General features: G+C 32.3%; 1 protein-coding gene across 1 annotated transcript in view; it reads left to right on the top strand.

The window, feature by feature from the left end:
- The first annotated feature begins 961 nt into the window (after window positions 1-961).
- LOC136276615 (plasminogen-like) overlaps window positions 962-21,896 on the top strand; it is a 323,562-nt gene continuing 302,627 nt past the window's right edge. Inside the window, exon 1 of the transcript XR_010715144.1 lies at window positions 962-1,080. The gene's annotated coding sequence lies outside the window, so the exon portion shown is untranslated. The remainder of the gene's footprint in view (window positions 1,081-21,896) is intronic.

Here is a 21,896-nt window from a genome sequence, read left to right as displayed (position 1 = left end):
ACTCAGTTTAAATTTATTAACTAAGAAAGCCTACTATAGTGAACCTAACGGTTTCCATTTAGGTATAATATATTTTTGTTCACTGAAGACCAAGTTCCGTATTTCATTCTAAATACATGCATGCATGTAATTTATAAATTAGATATAATTGATTGTTACAAACTGAATGGTTTGTCAAAATCTTTTCAAGTAAACACATTCAATACAGTGATTCAATATCCACTGATATATAGGATATAAAAACGCTCATTCATATGTAAGTTGCCGTGGCGAAGAGGATGTGTGGTGATGCTAGTAAACTAAGGGTCCCGGGTTCAATTCTCGCCATTGCAGGTTTTTTTTGTGTTTTTTTTTTCATTTTTCTTTCTAGAACAAAAACCGTTTTAATACCTTTTCTTTCATGAAGTTATTACATTTTGTTGGAAATTAAGCACAATATTGAATTAAATTTTTTTTAATGGCTTAAAGGTGGCTTAAAGGTAGCTTAAAGGTGGCTTAAAGGTGGCTTAAAGAAGTTTGGACATTAAGGACCTATAAGTTGTCCTTAAAGGTGGCTTAAAGGTGGCTTAAAGATAGTCTTTAAGCTGCCTTTAAGCCATCTTTACGCTTTCTTTAAGCCACCTTTAAGCAATACTTATAGCTTAAAGGTAGCTTAAAGGTGGCTTAAAGATCGTCTTTAAGCTACCTTTAAACACCTTTATGCTATCTTTAAGGAGGACTTAAAGATGGTCATTCATCCTGTGATTGAAATCGATGAAAGAAAAAATTTCCAAGAAAACTTCATTCACACATTATCATTTTTCCCTCGTAAAAATTCACAGGAACGAAAACAGATTTCCTACGGAGATATACAATGGAAAATGTTGACACCTTTTCTTCATTCGGAAGTACTCGGGACACCTTGCGCAATTTTTCAACTTTTATCATCCGGGCATCTTCATCTCCCTAGCAATGGAAAAAACCCCGAACACTTTTTATTTTAAGCCGTATATTGATACACGACAAGCTAGAGGGGGCGTTTCAAAGGGCAAATCTTGGGATTTTTTCATGCTATTGAATGAACATCGTCTGGACCAAGAGGTATTTATAAATATCGAATAATTTAAGGAAATATACCGCAAAATATCTTGGGACAGACTATAACTAAACTTAGTTATTGATTCCCATGTAGAAAATAAGATTTCTGACATTACCTCAATAGATTATTTGTCAATTATGAATGGTTTACTTTTTAAAAGAAGTTTACAATTTTTATAAAACATTTTAGGTCTAAAATAATATTTTCATTTTAATATATCATTCGACAATCAAGAAGAGTGTGAATGCAATTTTTTTATTATAAGAAATAAAAGTCATTGGCTTTTCAGTTTAAGGATGGATATTTGCACGGAACAAGAACATTTTTCCAAGGGAGGGGGGGCGACAGTTATTTGAGTTTGCCGGAGGGGATGGGTTGGAAATTTAACATATAGCGGTGTAACTTCCCTCTTGATTCGCACATAGGATAAATTTTAATTTTCTTCTTCTATTTGACTACCAGGATTATATTTAATTTTTCAAAACCCTATTATACAGTCCTTATCATATCCAAAGCAAAGTGCACAAGTAGCTGACCACATTAAGAGAGAAATCTTAGTAATTGTGTCGTAATATCATGTGGATGACCTGATATAATGTTAGAACTGACAACATTTGTAGCTATTTGCAATGTATATGTACAACTATATGTACTTGAGTTAAGCGGAACATTGTTAAATAATGGAGATATTTGTAACGAAATGCACAAGTAGCTTACGATATTTAAATAGATATCTTAGTAATTTTGTCGTAATATCATGTAGGTGACCTGATAGAATGTTTAAAAAAACACACCACATTTGTAGATATCTTCAATCTATAAATACAGCTTCTTGAGTCATAAGAACTAAACCGTAAAAAATGGAGATGTATGTAACGAAATGCACTAATAGCTGACAAGATCAATAGAGATATCTGAGTAGCTGTGTCGTAATATCATGTGGGTGACCTAATAGAATGTTCAAATAAGCAAGACCTGTACATATCATCAATCTTTATATACAACTACTTGAGATATGTTGACAAAACCCTAAAAGAATAAATATATTTGTAAAAGATGCACCAGTAGCTGACGACATAAAGAAAGATATCTGAGTAAATGTTCGTATTATCATGAAGATGACCTTATAGAATGTTGAAATTAGCAACACCGATACATATCTTTAATTTATTTACAGCTACATGAGATATATTGACAAAACCGCCAATAAGTATAGATATTTGTAACAAAATGCACAAGTAGCTGACGACATAAATTTCCGCGTAATTCTGTCGTAATATCATGTGGATGACCTGATGCAATGTTGATATTAACGACCCGTGAAGATGTCTTCAATTTCAATGTACGCTACTTGAGTTACATGGAAATTGTCTTTAAAATAGAGATATTCGGAACGAAATACGCTGGTAGCTGACGAGATAAAAAAATATTTGAGTAAATTTGTTGTAAGATCATGCGGATGACATGATAGATTGTTATAATTAATAACACTTGTTAATATTTTCAATTTGTATCTGTATATCTATTTGAGTCAAATGGACAATATTGTCTAAAATACAGATATTTTATACAAAATGCACAAGTACTGATGAGAGGATGAGAGGAATATGAGTAGGTAACTCAGTCAAATGTTAATACTAAGTTTACTTATAAACATATTTTATCTACTATGCAGCTTTTTAAAAGGTTTGAACAAGGATGTTAATAATGAGATATTGTAAGGCATTTTGTAGCTTACGATATCACAAAAGATAATAAAGCATGTGGATGATATAGTGCAATGCACATATTAAGAACACAAATAGAAATCCCAGGTATGTTTTCTCACATGGACAGTAACTAGTAACTAGTAGCCAAGTTTTCTTCCATCTCGTTGCCAGTTACTAGTAGCTAGCTTTTCTTACTTCTTGTAGCCAGTTACTAGTAGCCAGTTACTAGAAGCTTACTTTACCTATCTAAAATTAGGTGCCAGTTTCAACGTCCTACTACAAGGTTAATACATATATGAGATGGCTTAGACAATAAATTTTCGTACAAGCATAGATATTCTGTTATAGCTTGTGATAAAATCACTGTAAAATAATAAATTAATTTTAAAAGAATTGAATACATATGATGAAATACTTTACAAAAAAATTATTTTAACATGGATTCATAGTTGTAGATGACACCTTATTTGATATGACTTTTTACCTTTAAATTATAAGTTTATTTATTGCCATTTAGTAAACTCGTAGTTTATGAAAGCCAAGAACGTGTATGGACCTCAAAAGTTACATCAGTATAATGCAACAGTAAAAAGAATAAGTGATGTAAAACTAGAGCAGAGCTCGTGGCAAAGCCACGAGTAGGTCTTCCGTTGTTGCTGCGGGTTGAAAATATATGTGATATGGTGTCAAACGACAATAATGACTAAACTTTCAGTTCTGCTTTTGTTATAAAAACGTGTTGTGATTGAAAGCCTGTATATAAAACATGTTTTGATAAGAAAGGAAGAAAATGCTGTATGAAAACTGTCGAACACAGTTTGTGTAATCATTTCAAAAATTCTTTAAAAAATGAGACATCATGTTAAATGGCGAGTTAAATCAAAGGGTAGCAAGCATTGTTATAAACAGTATGTACTCATGACTCATGTCAGGAATTGTATTTTTCTTTTAAAACCGAACACGCCTACAAAACACGTAACCTTTTCTCTAAGATAACTCCTTTATTCAAATCTTTCTAAATTTTTGAAGACTATATGCAAGTTTAGAATTGTTACGTGCGGACAAACTTGAGTAATTAGTCAAAATTGATGGCATCTCTGAACTTTTCTATAGGGAAATGTGTGTCGTCTGATATTATTTAATGATACGAGTAGACTTGGACATTCAAAATAATATATAATCAGCTAAAAAAAAAGATCAGCGGGAGTATTTATGCAAAAGCGAGCATCTAAATTTTACACCAGATGGTTCTGTTTCATAAAGACACCGCTGTGTAACGTAATGTAATTAAATAACCTTATTTACAGAATGAATAGCACCTCTCTCGACGATGTAATAATATGCAAACTCCTTATTTTTATGTCAGTGGGTTGATTTATGAAATTGAAAAAAAAACTTCAATTGCGCTTGCGTAAATTGGAATTCTGGGAAGGAATTAGACAGTCCGTGTTAGAGAAATTCGAAGAAGTTATGAAACTGGTCAGTTTCTAGATCAAACTGCGCATTGATGTATTAAAAAACTATTATGTGTATCGTCTTGTAGCCACGGTCCGGAATCCGTATGTGCAGTCATACATTGTATGTATATCGATACACCTTTACCTCCTCACCTACATCCATACAAATGAGGGTGCAACTTTCATATACACATGCATAGTATTATAGTTCTGGAAACTATTTATCTTGTATTTTAATATATTGGGTATTCATTGTTCACCTAAAATTATTATTCCACTGGCTGTAGCTAACCTTGTAAGTAAATTAAGTTGCATTACAACCTCATAATACACAACTTCAATTAATTTTTTTTATAAATTTTCATACAATTAGCAATAAATAAAATCCCCAATAACGCACTTAAGTGTAACTTTGAGAAGCGCATATATTTTTTTGGATATGTCGCTATATTATAGTCTGCAAGTCAATTGAACAATTATGGTCTTTCAAAGAAATAAGAAATCTGTCGACACTTGCAGTACTGTGATGATTTCTATGGCGATCGACTGCATTGCATAATGTAGTCGTATTTCTAAAGAACAAAATTTCCTTTGACTTCCAACTTTCAATTATAATATATTATGAATTATTCTGTTCATAACTATAGAAGTTTAGTGTGTTTAACGGGTTAATTTATTAGCCACACTCTCAGGTAACGATTCCACATCTTTAATGTAAAGATGACTGACTTCGAATAATAGTCTTATTGTTAATAAAAGCACCTTCCAACTGTTACTCAATTACATATATTCTGAGTTGTGTGTGCTAAAGCGACACAAGATTTTCGGTCGCACGTGGCGATTGAATTAACACAGACTGACCGAATAAACAATCGGGTGGGAAAGTGAAACACGTTGAATAGAAAATGTTATACATAAGAAGAAGTCACCAAAAATGATTTTCGACAGATCTGGATATCTTTTCGCCAATTTAAAAAAAATCCAGCGCAAGCACTTGTCAGCGGGGCGGGAGGAGGGGGTGGGGACGCAGCAATGAATTCGCTTCCACACTCAAACGAACAACCATGTATTAGAAAAACTACAGAGTGATTGATATGGGACCGATAGAATCTAATCTTCAGTTGTTTAAAACTCATGTGAATATTCTTTCAAATAATCATCAAATGCCTCCATTCAGGACAATTCAGGACATTCTTTTATCGTGCTAGCACCTACCGCAAACATGTAACATGGAACTTTGATTATAATTTGAGTTGATTTTTAAACTACCTTGTACGCTATAGTATAATTAAATCAATGCTCAATCAGCTGTACAAGCAAAATAAATTTATCTTTTCATCTTAATCCTATATAATAGTTGAAAAGATAATAAGTGCAAAATATGAAACATGAGCGCGTAATAAGGTACATGTAGAAGAACACGAGCCGACTGCGGATCACTTGTCCACTCGCGCTTTATCTTCTCGGCCATGTGCGAGGGATGATCATCATTTAATATCGGGGGAGGGGTGGGGGGTTAAATTTTTTTAGATATACAAACCAGCCATTAATTTATGTCTGACAATGTTTCCGATTTGGAGTAATATCGTTCATTAATTTTCATTTTCACTCAAATGTTTAATTAAATAAATACAAGATGGACAAACTTTTATAACATAACACTAAAACAGTTCTTGTATTTACGGCTATATAAACTCAAACACATTCTTCTTCATCTAAGTGTGCGTCGCGGTGTGCGAATCTTGTGTATTAGATAACCGCTTACCGCTAGGTAGTGCAGCCGTGGCTCATCTCCTCGGCCATGGACGAAGGATAGATTACGTAAAGGTTCAACGCACAGACACGCACAGCTCAGAACCCAGGACGATTTGAAAAGTTTGCAGTATAATGACCATATTCTATCAAATAAAAGTTCTTTATTTTAAACTTAAAACCCGCAATTGATCTATGTCTAATATTGCTTTAGATTGAGAATGACATTGCTCTTATTTATTAACCAACTGTTAACTGAACAATTTCTTAATTGACACCGAATCGTTTATCGATAAACTTTTATGTGTAATCAAAACTAAAACAATTCTTGAGTTGGCGGCTAAATAAACTCGTATATGAGAGACGCAACTCTCGTGTATTAGATATCCGCTGACCGCTAGGTAGCCCAGCCGCGACCATGGTGACCGATTTTCTCGGCCGCGGGCGAGGGAGAGTTTCGTTAACTTGGCCAAATTGCCGCGAGTACTGGTCAACACGTATTACTTTTTCCCTCATATTATGCAATACCCGAACACAAAAACAGTTTTATGAGATCAATAAAGTCACAAACAACATTTTTTGCAGCGACGCCCATATCGAAAAACTTACCGTTTTAGAGTTATGAAGCAAAGACTTTTAAGGGATCTTTTATGGTATCAAATGAAAGCCCTTAATATTCTGCACAACTTTTGTTCTATATGTGTCTAGAAAAAATTTACAACTAAAAGTTCTTGAGCAAAGATATAAGCAAAATTTAACATTTTTTGAAACATTAATTTCGATGTAATTTTTTAAGAAGTATACGTGGGTTAATCAAACATGTAAAACTAGGAGGACAACGTTCAAGATGTGTACATTAAGGATTTGTAAATTAAAACTACTTGCTACGGATCAACTCGGAGCCTTTGCGGGTACACGAGACCCACTAAAAAAATATTCAAAGGGGAATAACTCAAAACCGGAAGTAGCGATTTCAAATTGTTTTGTGCTATAGTAAGCTATTGTCATTGCCAATAAACCCTGAAAATTTGAATAAAATCTAATGACAAACAAGCAAGATATTACAGTTTAAAGAAACGTCTAGAAGAAAAAGAAGAAGAAAAATAACTAGAGCAAAGCTCGTTGCAAAGCAACGAGTGGGTCTTCCGTTAATGTCCAAAGTAAAGCTGGAAGTTCCTGTAAGAAGCAGAGCTCTTAAACCAACAACAAGAGTAAATAAAATAAAAAGATGAAAAAAATCGAATTATTCCTGGTACGACTTAACAAAATACGAATGATTTTAAGTACAACTTAACAAAAACCTTTCTGATTTCAAGAACGACTTAACAAAAAAAATCCGAATGTGTTCAAGTACGACTTAACAACTATTTTTTGTACGAGTTAATTTTACTTTGAACATTACGCTATTTTTTTAAACAAAGGACGTAGAATCAAAATTTCCGGAAAAATCAATTTTTTAACCTTAATATCTCTGTAATGCATCATCCGATTTTAAAACGAATTTCAGTTTTAGGTTCAGCTTGATAAGGTCTACAAAACACATATTCATTTTTGATTTGATCAGAAAATTCATTTTTTCGAAAAATTTGTTTCACTTCCGGTTTCGACCGGAAGTGACAAATATTAATTTCCAGCCTTATTACAGAGGTAAATTGACTAAATCATAACCATTGAAAATTTCAAGCCTCTATCTTAAAGCGTTCTTGAGAAAAGTCCGGGACAAAGTGACTTTTTTAAAATTTTAAAAATGACGTCACGTCAAAACGGAGGTGACGTTCTCTTTAAAACTTTTACATTTTTGAGGGACGCCAACTTGCAAAAATCTCTGAAAATTTCATCAAAATCGGTTAAAAACCTTTTGAGTTATGAAGCAAAAAAGGAGTCAGAAGAAAAGAAAAAGAATAATAACTAGAGCAAAGCTCGTTGCAAAGCAACGAGTGGGTCTTCCGTTAATGTCGGAAGTAAAGCTGGAAGTTCCTGTAAGATGCACATCTCTTAAACCAATAACAAGAGTAACTAAAATAAAAAGATGAAAAAAATCGAATTATTCCTGGTACGACTTAACAAAATCCGAATGATTTTAAGTACGACTTAACAAAAACCTTTCTGATTTCAAGAACGACTTAACAAAAAAAATCCGAATGTGTCCAAGTACGACTTAACAATTATTTTTGGTACGAGTTAATATTACTTTGAACATTACGCTATTTTTTAAACCAAGGACGCGGAATCAAAATTTCCGGAAAAATCAATTTTTAAACCCCGATATCTCTGTAATGCATCGTCCGATTTTAAAAGGGCTTTCAGTGTTAGATTCAGCTTAATAAGCTCTACAAAACACATATACATTTTTGATTAAATCAGAAAATTCATTTTTTCGAAAAATTTGTTTTACTTCCGGTTTCGACCGGAAGTGATAGATTTTCATTTCCAGTCTTATTACAGAGGTAAATCGATCAAATCATAACCATTCAAAATTTCAAGCCTCTATCTTAAAGCGTTTTTGAGAAAAGTCCGGGACAAAATGACTTTTTGAAATTTTTAAAAATGACGTCACGTCAAAACAGAGGTGACGTTCTCTTTAAAACTTTCACATTTTTGAGGTACGCCAACTTGCAAAAATCTCTGAAAATTTCATCAAAATCGGTTAAAAACCTTTTAAGTTATGAGGGAAAAAAGGAGTCAGAAGAAAAGAAAAAGAATAATAACTAGAGCAAAGCTCGTTGCAAAGCAACGAGTGGGTCTTCCGTTAATGTCGGAAGTAAAGCTGGAAGTTTCTGTAAGAAGCAGAGCTCTTAAACCATTAACAAGAGTAACTAAAAATAAAAAGATGAAAAAATCGAATTATTCCTGGTACGACTTAACAAAATCCGAATGATTTTAAGTACGACTTAACAAACACCTTTCCGATTTCAAGAACGACTTAACAAAAAAAATCCGAATTGTCTAAGTACGACTTAACAATAATTTTTGGTACGAGTTAATTTTACTTTTAACATTTCGCTATTTTCTAAACCAAGGACGCGGAATCAAAATTTCCGGAAAAATCAATTTTTAAACCCCGATATCTCTGTAATGCATCGTCCGATTTTAAAAGGGCTTTCAGTGTTAGATTCAGCTTGATAAGCTCTATAAAACACATATTCATTTTTGATTTGATCAGAAAATTCATTTTTTCGAAAAAATTGTTTCACTTCCGGTTTCGACCGGAAGTGACAGATTTTCATTTCGAGCCTTATTACAGAGGTAAATCGATCAAATCATAACCATTGAAAATTTCAATCCTCTATCTTAAAGCGTTTTTGAAAAAAGTCCGGGACAAAATGACTTTTTGAAATTTTTAAAAATGACGTCACGTCAAAACGGGGGTGACGTTCTCTTTAAAACTTTAACATTTTTGAGGGACGCCAACTTGCAACAATCTCTGAAAATTTCATCAAAATCGGTTAAAAACCTTTTGAGTTATGAGGCAAAAAAGGAGTCAGAAGAAAAGAAAAAGAATAATAACTAGAGCAAAGCTCGTTGCAAAGCAACGAGTGGGTCTTCCGTTAATGTCAAGAGTAAAGCTTGATGTTCCTGCAAGAAGCAGAGTGTTTAAATCAATAACAAGAGCAACTTAAAGTAAAAGATAAAAATAAATACGAATGATACTATGTACGAATTAACAAAAACCTTAACGATTCTAAGAACGACTTAACAAAAATATAATTCCGAAGGTGTCAAAGTACTTAACAAAATTCGAATTATTTTTGGTACGAGTTTGAATTTTACGCTATTTTTGAAACCAAAAACGCAGAATCAAAATTTCTGAAAAATCAATTTTTAAACCCCGATATCTGTTATGCATCGTCCGATTTAAAAACGGATTTTAGTTTTGTACTCATCATGAAAATTACCGTAGGTTACATATGTTTAATTTTTAATATTGAAAAACAATGAAAAACTAAAACAAGAGGCAAATGGGCCACATCTCTCACCTGAGGAACAATAGGTATCTGAAAAATACCATGTAGTCTTGAAACTTACACTAACATTCTCTAAAAAGTCATATTGTCTTAAACTTACAAAGCTTATGCAATTCTGAGAAAAAGTATACCTCATTTTGCCAATTCTATTAAGGATTAAGAAAAACATGGCCATTTAAGTGAACCCAGCATTTCCACTTTCTTCTATTTAACACAGATTTATAGGGCTCTCCATAAATAAAGCATCTTTACCTAATCTTTTAGAGGTCAACTGTTGTTCAACCTCCCTAAATAAGAAACCTTATTCAAAACTACATACATATACATGATATTACCATGACAAAAGCATCACATCACTTATAAATACCCTTACATGTATACCCTCCCCCTATTTTTTGATTTTCCTAAGAAGCATTAGTTTGAACACTTTAACCAAATATTATGAAATTTAAATGCTTCTATTCTGATCAATTGAATTTTTAAGCAGCGTGAAATTAAAACCATCGCAATTGATACTTTAGTCAAAATCATGAAATTTTAACACGGTGGAATTAAAACGACTTACAGTATTTCATCCGAACAGCCTCAAAGTATAATTTTCTGCTATACTATTTTTTAAAAATGAATTCTACTGGGGTTTTTTTTTGCAAATAAATTTAGCGAGGATTTTTTTTCTCTTTTCTTATTAATGAGAGGTTTTAAAAACAATATCATGTTAAGTATGTATAAAATTCCATAAACAATTTTACAAAGCTTTGGATTTTAGTTGCACAATGAAAAAATGAGGGATTGCACGATAATACATGCTCATTTTCAAATTTAAAGCATTGTTGATTTCTTTTCCTAGATAGAGATATGCACAAAATGATGTTGCTCTGTGATGCTTTGCCAAGATTAAAAGCATGAGAGAGAGAGAGAGAAAGAGAGAGAGAGAGAGAGAGAGAGAGAGAGAGAGAGATCTGAGGCACATGTAGTAAAAATTATTACATACATTTGTCTTACTGTAAAAATTGTTTACAATGTAGATGTGTTCTGCATGTAAAGTTTACCTAAAATGAATCAATAAAATTTAATATATATAAAAGATAAACTAATCTCAAAGAATTTACAATGTTCTGGGAAATAATCAAATCTTGAGAAGAATGTTTTATGGATATCAGGGAACATTAACCTAAAATCTGAACTTAAAGTTCTTTTCACCTTGCACTCTGTTTTACATGCTCTTTCACAGGCGATAATCATATATAACGGCGAGCCAGACAAAAGTTCTAATTTTAATTAGACTGAATATTTACCATGTCAAATATATTTATTTAATTAAGCACAAGCCTGTCTGAGTTCTTTAATTCATTAATTAAGTGGAGGTGATATGGTAAAGATCTGCTATATTCAAATATTTAGGGTAAAGTTATCATCATGCAAACATGCACTCTAATTACAACATTCTACTCTTGTGTGCCTTTGGACCCCCACCCCTTTTAATTGCACTGTTTTACAGTGTGTTGTTCAATACAAAATAAGACATACATATACATAATAATAAATAGAAATTCAAAAGAGTAGTGTGCAAAACATACACGTGAAAATACATTGGACAGATAATATCGCGAGATTTCTCAAGACTCAAATGCCCGCTTTTATATTGTTACGCACGTCAAAAGCGGAGGTTAGAGTCAGAGAAATGTCGGATTAGATTGAAAAGTGCACAAACACTTTGAAAAGAAAAAGTCAATACGACATACCCTGTATTGAAACATACCTTTATAATCTGTCATAAGTTAGTTAAGCTGAAATTTCGACTATCGCGGTCTTGCAGGCCATTCTTCTGACACACCGCTATCAGCTGTTGTTCGCGGTCAAAACATGGCGAGTTGACATGGGGAATCGTACGATAATTATTTCGATTAAAACTAATAAGACTAATAAAAACTAACAACGTAATTATCGATCGAAGTAAGGAAATCGTTTCGATAAACACTCTGATTAACTATATAGAAAAGGAGTTCGGTTTTATGACCTGTACGAAATCTTTTCAGCGGGAGTTACTTTCAGTGGGAAGTTTGCACTATTTTTTAAACCAATAACGAGGAATCCACATTTCCGGAAAAATCAATATTTAAACCCCGATATCTCTGCAATGCAGTATCCGATTTTAAAACGAATTTAAGTTTTGTATTTAGCTTTGCAAACCATACAATATGCATATAATTTTATGTTTTTTATAAAGTTTTATGACCAGTACGAATTGTTACAGTAGAAGTTACTTTCAGTGTGAATTTTGCACTATTTTTGAAACCAAGAACGCGGCATCAAAATTTCCGGGAAAATCAGTTTTTAAACCCAGATATCTCTGTAATGCATCCTCCGAATTCTAAACGGTTTTCAGCATTAGATTCAGCTTAAAAATCTCTACAAAATACGTAAACGTTTTTTGTTTGATCAAAAAATTCAATTTTTCGAAAAATTTGATTCACTTCCAGTTTCGACCGGAAGTGACGGATTTTTATTATATAGCCTCATTACAGAGGTAAATCGACCAAATCATAAGCATTGAAAATTTCAAGCCTCTACCTTAAAGTGTTTTTGAGAAAACTCCCGGACAAAATCACTTTTTTAAAATTTAAAAAATGACGTAACGTCAAAACGGAAGTGACGTTGTCTTTAAAACTTTAACATCTTGGAGGGACGATAACTTTCTAAAATCTCTGGAAGTTTCATTGAAATCGGTTGAAAACTTTTTGAGTTATGAAGCAAAAAAGGAGTCAGAAAAAAAAGAAAAAGTATAATAACTAGAGCAAAGCTCGTTGCAAAGCAACGAGTGGGTCTTCCGTTAATGGTGGAAGTAAAGCTGGAAGTTCCTGTAAGAAGCAGAGCTCTTAAACTAATAACAAGAGTAACTAAAATAAAAAATGAAAAAAAATCGAATTATTCCAGGTACGACTTAACAAAATCCGAATGATTTTACGTACGACTTAACAAAAACCTTTCCGATTTCAAGAACGACTTAACAAAAAAAATCCGAATGTGTTACAGTACGACTTAACAATTAATTTTTAGGTACAAGTTGATTTAACGAAGAACTTGATACTACTTTCTTAACCAAAAACACGGAATCAAAATTTCCGGAAAAATCATTTTTTGAACTCGTATATCTCTGTAATGCATCGTCCGATTTTAAAACGGCTTTCAGTGTTAGATTCAGCTAAATAAGCTCTATAAAACACATATTCATTTTTGATTGGATCAGAAAATTCATTTTTTCGAAAAATTTGATTCCCTTCCGGTTTCGACCGGAAGTGACAGATTTTCATTTCGAGCCTTATTACAGAGGACAATCGATTAAATCATAACCATTGAAAATTTCAAGCCTCTATCTTAAAGCGTTTTTGAGAAACGCCGCGGACAAAATGACTTTTTTAAAATTTAAAAAATGACGTTACGTCAAAACGGAAGTGACGTTGTCAAGTAAACTTTAACATCTTTGAGCTATAATAGTTTCACATTATCTCTGAAAATTTCATTAAAATCGGTTGGAAACTTTTGGAGTTATAAAGCCGAGAAGGAGTCAGAAAAAAAAAGAAAAAGTATAATAATAACTAGAGCAAAGCTCGTTGCAAAGCAACGAGTGGGTCTTCCGTTAATGTCAGAAGTAAAGCTGGAACGCAGTACAGTTAAGGCGGTCAATAAAAATATGGGCAAATTTTTGTGATGAAAACACGTATACTTTAGTTAAATTGGCATGTCCTTTTTAAAATCAATAACAGTCACCCAAATGCAATATATTTCTAAAATATATATATAACTACAATATTTTATGTTCATAGTGGTCACGTGATATGGCAGTCGCATGGTACAAGCAGATGTATTTGTGGTTTTGAGGTCATTTAAAAAATTCAATATTGCAAGGGCATAATCATGTCAAAATTCACAACTGAATTATGAAATAACTTGATGTTATATCGTAGATTTTGAAAAACGGTGCGAACTTTTTAAGATAACAATATTTGTTAGTAGAAACCGTAATTTATGATGCATATGTTGAATAATTTTGAAGGTCACAGGGTTAATTTCATTAAAAAATAATTAATTTGTAAGATTTTACAAGGATCGTAGAAGTTTTTAACTTACATAGCATATTTCAAATTCACATGTAAAAGTTTGTCGGGATCAGGTAAGTGGATGCCCTTGCAATTAAGTGATTTATTTAGGTATTCAGATTTTAGATATACGATATTTTGTACAAAACCGAGGTGGCTTCTTTATACGATGCATACTTTTAACAAAATGAAAATAAGACTATATATGTAGCATTCACTAATAATAATTTTAAACAAAATATTCATTTATACTTTTCCGTTAATGTATGATATTTATTTTTCTTCGCTATAAAACTGCACGATAGCCTTCAATGATTTAACTTAGTGCGTCATTTTGAAGCATATGACGTCATATTTTGTAGTACAGCGAGAACGACATCTCGCTTATTTTTCAGTGTGTACGATATAACGGACATCAAAATTGTAAGTAATAGCATTTGTTGTTTTTAATTAAAAGATTAGTATAAGTTAATTTTACTAATAAATAGCTTAATAAGTACTTTCGAGGTTTGTATTATACTGTGATGTCATAATGCACATTTCCCGTACTTTTTGTCTGAACGGAGTTTATTGACAGCCTTAACTGTGCTGCGAAGTTCCTGTCAGAAGCAGAGCTCTTAAACCAACAACAAGAGTAACGAAAATAAAAAGATGAAAAAATCGAATTATTCCTGGTACGACTTAACAAAATACGAATGATTTTAAGTACGACTTAACAAAAACATTTCCGATTTCAAGAACGACTTAACAAAAAAATTCGAATGTGTTCAAGTACGACTTAACAATTATTTTTGGTACGAGTTAATTTTACTTTGAATATTACGCTATTTTTTAAACCAAGGACGCGGAATCAAAATTTCCGGAAAAATCAATTTTTAAACCCCGATATCTCTGTTATGCATCGTCCGATTTTGAAACGGCTTTCAGTGTTAGATTCAGCTTAATAAGCTCTACAAAACACATATTCGTTTTTGATTTGATCAGAAAATTCATTTTTTCGAAAAATTTGTTTCACTTCCGGTTTCGACCGGAAGTGACAAAATAATTTTTTCTGTACATTTGCCATAAGTCAATCCGCAGATTTACAATCACAGAAAATTTCAAGTCTTTATAAACAACTGTTTACGAGAAAAGTGCTGGACAAAATCACTTTTTGAAAATTTTTAAAATGATGTAACTAGAAACCGGAAGTGACTTAATGACTCAAAGTTTGAAGGCTTCAAGGGACAAGAAATTAAAATAATCCCTGAAAATTTCTTGCAAATTGGTTGAATAGTTTTTGAGATATAAAGCAAAAAAGAAGTCAGAAGGAAAAACAAGAAGAATAATAATAATAACTAGAGCAAAGCTCGTTGCAAAGCAACGAGTGGGTCTTCCGTTAATGTCGGAAGTAAAGCTGGAAGTTCCTGTACGAAGCAGAGCTCTTAAACCAATAACAAGAGTACCTTAAATAAAAACATGAAAAATCGAATTATTCCTGGTACTACTTAACAAAAACCGAATAATTTTACGTACGACTTAACAAAAACCTTTCCGATTTCAAGAACGACTTAACAAAAAAAATCCGAATGTGTTACAGTACGACTTAACAATTAATTTTTAGGTACAAGTTAATTTAACCAAGAACGAACTTGATACTAATTTCTTAACCAAAAACGCGGAATCAAAATTTCCGGAAAAATCATTTTTTGAACTCGTATATCTCTGTAATGCATCGTCCGATTTTAAAACGACTTTCAGTGTTAGATTCAGCTTAATAAGCTCTATAAAACACATATTCATTTTTGATTTGATCAGAAAGTTTATTTTTTCGAAAAATTTGATTCCCTTCCAGTTTCGACCGGAAGAGACAGATTTTCATTTCCAGCCTTATTACAGAGGTAAATCGATTAAATCATAACCATTGAAAATTTCAAGCCTCTATCTTAAAGCATTTTCGAGAAACGCGGCGGACAAAATGACTTTTTGAAAATTTTAAAAATGACGTAACGTAAAAACGGAAGTGATGTTTTCAAAGAAACTTCACAAACTTTGAGGTATTATAGTTGCACACAACCTCTGAAAATTTCATCAAAATCGGTTGTAAACTTTTTGAGTTATAAAGCCGAAAAGGAGTCAGAAAAAAAAATAAAAAGAATAATAATAACTAGAGCAAAGCTCGTTGCAAAGCAACGAGTGGGTCTTCCGTTAATGTCGGAAGTAAAGCTGGAAGTTCCTGTAAGAAGCAGAGCTCTTGAACCAATAACAAGAGTACCTTAAATAAAAAGATGAAAAAATCGAATTATTCCTGGTACGACTTAACAAAAGCCGAATAATTTTACGTACGACTTAACAAAAACCTTTCCGATTTCAAGAACGACTTAACAAAAAAAATCCGAATGTGTTACAGTACGACTTAACAATTGATTTTTAGGTACAAGTTAATTTAACCAAGAACTTGATACTAATTTCTTAACCAAAAACGCGGAATCAAAATTTTCGGAAAAATCATTTTTTTGAACTCGTATATCTCTGTAATGCATCGTCCGATTTTAAAACGGCTTTCAGTGTTAGATTCAGCTTAATAAGCTCTATAAAACACATATTCATTTTTGATTTGATCAGAAAATTTATTTTTTCGAGAAATTTGATTCCCTTCCGGTTTCGACCGGAAGTGACAGATTTTCATTTCCAGCCTTATTACAGAGGTAAATCGATTAAATCATAGCCATTGAAAATTTCAAGCCTCTATCTTAAAGCGTTTTTGAGAAACGCCGCGGACAAAATGACTTTTTGAAAATTTTAAAAATGACGTAACGTAAAAACAGAAGTGACGTTTTCAAAGAAACTTCACAAACTTTGAGGTATTATAGTTGCACACAACCTCTGAAAATTTCATCAAAATCAGTTGTAAACTTTTTGAGTTATAAAGCCGAAAAGGAGTCAGAAAAAAAAATAAAAAGAATAATAACTAGAGCAAAGCTCGTTGCAAAGCAACGAGTGGGTCTTCCGTTAATGTCGGAAGTAAAGCTGGAAGTTCCTGTAAGAAGCAGAGCTCATAAACCGATAACAAGAGTAACTAAAATAAAAAGATGAAAAAAATCGAATATTCCTGGTACGACTTAACAAAATCCGAATGATTTTAAGTACGACTTAACAAAACCCTTCCTGATTTCAAGAACGACTTAACAAAAAAAATCCGAATGTGTTCAAGTACGACTTAACAATTATTTTTGGTACGAGTTAACTTTAATTCGAACATTACGCTATTTTTAAAACCAAGGACGCGGAAACAAAATTTCCGGAAAAATCAATTTTTAAACCCCGATATCTCTGTAATGCATTGTCCGATTTTAAAACGGATTTCAGTGTTAGATTCAGCTTGATAAGCTCTATTAAACACATATTCATTTTTGATTTGATCAGAAAATTCATTTTTTCGAAAAATTTGTTTCACTTCCGATTTCTACCGGAAGTGACGGATTTTTATTTCCAGCCTTATTGCACATGTAAATTGCCAAATTCATAACCACAGAAAATTTCAAGACTCTATCTTAAAGCGTTTTTGAGAAATGTCGCGGACAAAATGACTTTTTTTTAAGTTTAAAAATGACGTAACGTCAAAACGGAATCGACGTTGTTATGGAAACTTTAACATCTTTGAGGCATCATAATTGCACATAATCCCTGAAAGTTTCGTTCAAATAATTTGAAAACTGTTTGAGTTATGAAGCCGAAAAGGAGTCAGAAAAAAAAGAAAAAGAAAAAAAATAATAATAAAAAGAAACCGAAGAATAACAAGAGGGTCTTCCGTTGGAAACGGAAGACCCTAATAATAATAGAAAGAAACAATAGAATAACAAGAGGGTCTTCCGTTGGAAACGGAAGACCCTAAAAAGAAACCGAAGAATAACAAGAGGGTCTTCCGTTGAAAACGGAAGACCCTAATAATAAAAAGAAACCGAAGAAAAACAAAAGGGTCTTCCGTTGGAAAACGGAAGACCCTAATAATAACTAGACACGATCTCGTTGCGAGCAACGAGGAGGTCTTCCGTCCGATTTTTAGAAGGTGAAATGACGTCATCGACTTTAATTATCGACAACAAAACATGATATGGAAATAGGGGCGAAGAACTTATGCTTTCCTGTAATGCTTTTTATAAGTTCTTTTACGTTGCTTTTTCAAATAGAAAAAGGTTTTCCAATTGAAATAGAAAAGATTAAACTATTTTACCTCTGGCCCCTAATATCCCTAGTTAGGTAACGCATGAGAAAATCATTATATTGTTGGGATATATAAACGTATTATACATAAAGTCTGTCCCAAGATATTTTTGCCACACATTTTCTCAAATTATTCGATATTTGTAAATATGTCTTGATTCAGACGAGGTTCATTCGATAGTATGAAAAAATCCCAAGACTTCCCTTTTGTAACGTCCCCTCTAGCTTGTCAGGTTTCAATACACGGCTAAAAAAAGAATGTCTACGGGGATTTTGCATTGCATTGGCCATTATAAAGCCCGGATGAAAACGTTGAAAAATTGTGCTAGATATTCCATGAGACTTCCGAATTGAGAAAAGATGTAAACATTCCCCATTATAAATCTCCGTAGGAAATCTGTTTTTGATCCTGTGAATGTTTACGAAGGAAAATTAGTAATTTCTGAATGAAGTTTGACCCCCTAAAAAACGTTAATACCTAATTACGTAACACATGATAAAATCAATAGATTTCTTGGATACATAACAGTTGAGATCGACACAAAATTTAAAATTTTGATTAATTCATGTGATTTTGAATGACCATAGTTGTGAATGAAATTGTAGATCATTTTGGAGAATAAGCGGGTATTGAACATAATTAATGCACATGATCATGCACATGACAAATAAAGTGTCTTACACATGTAAATCTTAATGTAAAAGCTGCTTGGTCCAATTTTCAAAAAAATAATTGTATGCTTTTAAACGATGGTTATGCTAAGTATGTGTGCAATAATATACGTTGCAGTAGTTTTCCCGGTCAATTAAGCCATATTTAAATAAAAAAAATTATGTACATGTTGAAACTCGTTGAATCCGGATGTTGTGTATTACGGCATGCTGCCCAATCCGGCGACATTATTCAGCCCCTTGACATTTTCCCATCATTTTTGTTTTAAAAAAATTGTGCAATCCCGATCCTGTCTATTCTGTAAACCGGCGAAATGAAAAAACATACTGCTTATAATTAGTGAGAGTTATCTCCCGTAGTCCGTCTACTTATCGATCGGTCGGCCTACTGCGAGATATTTTAAATGCTCAATTATCGACTAATTTTACTGTCGTTGCTATTGATTTAAATAACTCTAAATATAGATCCAAACTAGCAACTCATTTCAGTTAATACCGTAAAGTCTTGTTATGAATTGCAAAAATTAGATAATTAGATAATAATTCACCCCATTTTTTCAGGCCGTGATTCAGGATACTGTGAGAGTAAGACTGCCGATATTGTCTGTTATCCCCGTTGTATGGCTACACGTACAGAGTTGCATATTATTCTAGATCTGTCAAAATGCTATTTTTTTAAAATAAAATTCTCATTATATTAATATTCATCCATTGTTTCCCTGTATCATAACAGTTCTCGCCATCAGGTGTTTCAGCCACCTGTTGACTTGTTAATGTTTTGTTTAACAATTTACGGTTAAGCATGCACTTTACAGGTAGATCGGATGTTTGAAAAATTATCAATAACGATGATTTGATTCAAAAAGTATTTCCATCGTATGTATTCCGTTATGGATTTATTGTTTCCAAAAAATAATTTAAAATGAAAATTGGTACCGTATAGATAAGATCGATGAAATCTAATATATTTCAGAACAATTGAAAATTTTACAAGAATACACGATCAGGACCTACTGCTTTAAATACTAAAATTAATTTCAAACAATGTCCTTTAAACCGGATGTTGCCTAATCCGGCCATTTTTTTTCAGAACCACCCTCCGCCGGATTAGACAATTTTTGGTGAATATCCACAAAATAATCGACATAAAAGGGTTTTGCGTTATTTCGCCTCGTGTTTAAACTGGCCCCTTACGTTGAAGCTAACATGATTGTATTACGACTTTGACATCTGTCTTTTTTATATAATCTATTATAACATATGAAATATACAGCATGATTATTTAAACAAAAATAAAGCAGTGTACATTTGTTCATTAATAGGTTTTATGTTTACATTGTTTATAATCATTGCAAAACATGCAGGATGAATAAACACAATCACTCGAAGGATGAAACCCAACGGTTTCCTTTTTTAAACATTCCAATGATGTATTTTGAGGGGTTTTTTGTATGCCCAAAATTTATTTTTATTTACTTTGAATATTTCTAACGTTGAAGGGAGAGCAATTCCGTGTAAATACATCTATAACTTTGTAAGATCATTCACTTGGTTTGCAAGGGAAATTATTTGATACTGTAATGGCCGACAAATCGGAACATGCAGCTTAAAGAAATTTCTCAACATTTTATACCTCGAAACGTTATTTCAAATCAGGCACCAAACAATAAAGGGAAATGGAAATATTCGGCGGATATAAACGTTAAAGTATTCTTATGATAAAAAATTGTATTTTTGGCAAACATAGATTAATCATTTTTTATCTCCTACAAGATATAATCGCACCTGTGTTTTGTATCCATCTCTTTTAAACTCTTTTTAGCCAAACCTGTAAAAATTCGTGGTCGTTTCACCGTCTTGTTGTAAACCCCGCTGAAATGATTACAATCGATTCGCTGTTGAACGAAAGACTCGACTAGAAAAACTTGCTGCATGGGCCGTCTAACATTATTAATTTTAATGATGAATTCAGAAACTTATAGATTTCAAAAAGTGTCATTTATTGTTAAGTTGCAGGAACATTGTCATTCATGCACATAAATTTGTACAAAATAAGTTATATGTTATTCAACCAGTGTTTGAAATTTAAGACCGTTCTTGAAATATTTGGGAAAGAAATTTTAGGGGTCATCCTTTCATCTTTTTATCGGGCCCGTGTAACAAAATTTGAGCCATTTCCGAATAACTGTGTGCACAAAAATCGTATATTAAAAGAATGCAGGTAACGGGAGCTTTTAACAGGGGAGCAGGGAGTGCTTTAAAATTCATATTGACGTGTAATAATTTACCGTGTAAAATTATCAATCATAGGCATTAGATAACTGCTATTGCCTGATTGGCGAATTTGATTTGCCTATTGACTCCATGACATCTACAATTTCGCTTAGTTAAACGATAACATTTTTAAAAAAACCATATATAAGCATGTACTCCAATCAGGTGTTGTACTTTACAGAACGTTTAAAAAATTACGCGATTGCCGAGCGCTTCTTTTTTGGGAAAAATAGTCCTAATCAGACAGCAAATACATAATACAGCCTACAGACGGTTTTATTAATATATATATATATATATATATATATATATATATATATATATATATATATATATATATATATATATATATATATATATATAATTTATGTATTAACTATTTAAGTGTGCTTGAATATGCAAATTTTAAAGCCAATTCGATTTTATTAGATAATTAATCTACTAAGTAGTATTTTTAACCATGTGTTCTCTACTCGATTTTTAACCATCCGAATACAATCAAAATATTTACAATGAATGCACATGTACATAAACTTTTTATAACTCACATATTCTTTCAGAATCAAAAATAAAAATAAAATTTGATTAATAATAAATTAATAAAATCAGCAATGAGTATGCTTGTTAATGAATCTGACCACCATTGAGAAGAGGTTATTATACCAATATTGTGACCCTTATTATTTTAC

The sequence above is a fragment of the Magallana gigas genome, chromosome 6, assembly GCF_963853765.1.
Source record: "Magallana gigas chromosome 6, xbMagGiga1.1, whole genome shotgun sequence".
NCBI classification, from domain to species: domain Eukaryota; kingdom Metazoa; phylum Mollusca; class Bivalvia; order Ostreida; family Ostreidae; genus Magallana; species Magallana gigas.
This window is presented reverse-complemented; position numbering and strand designations above follow the sequence as displayed.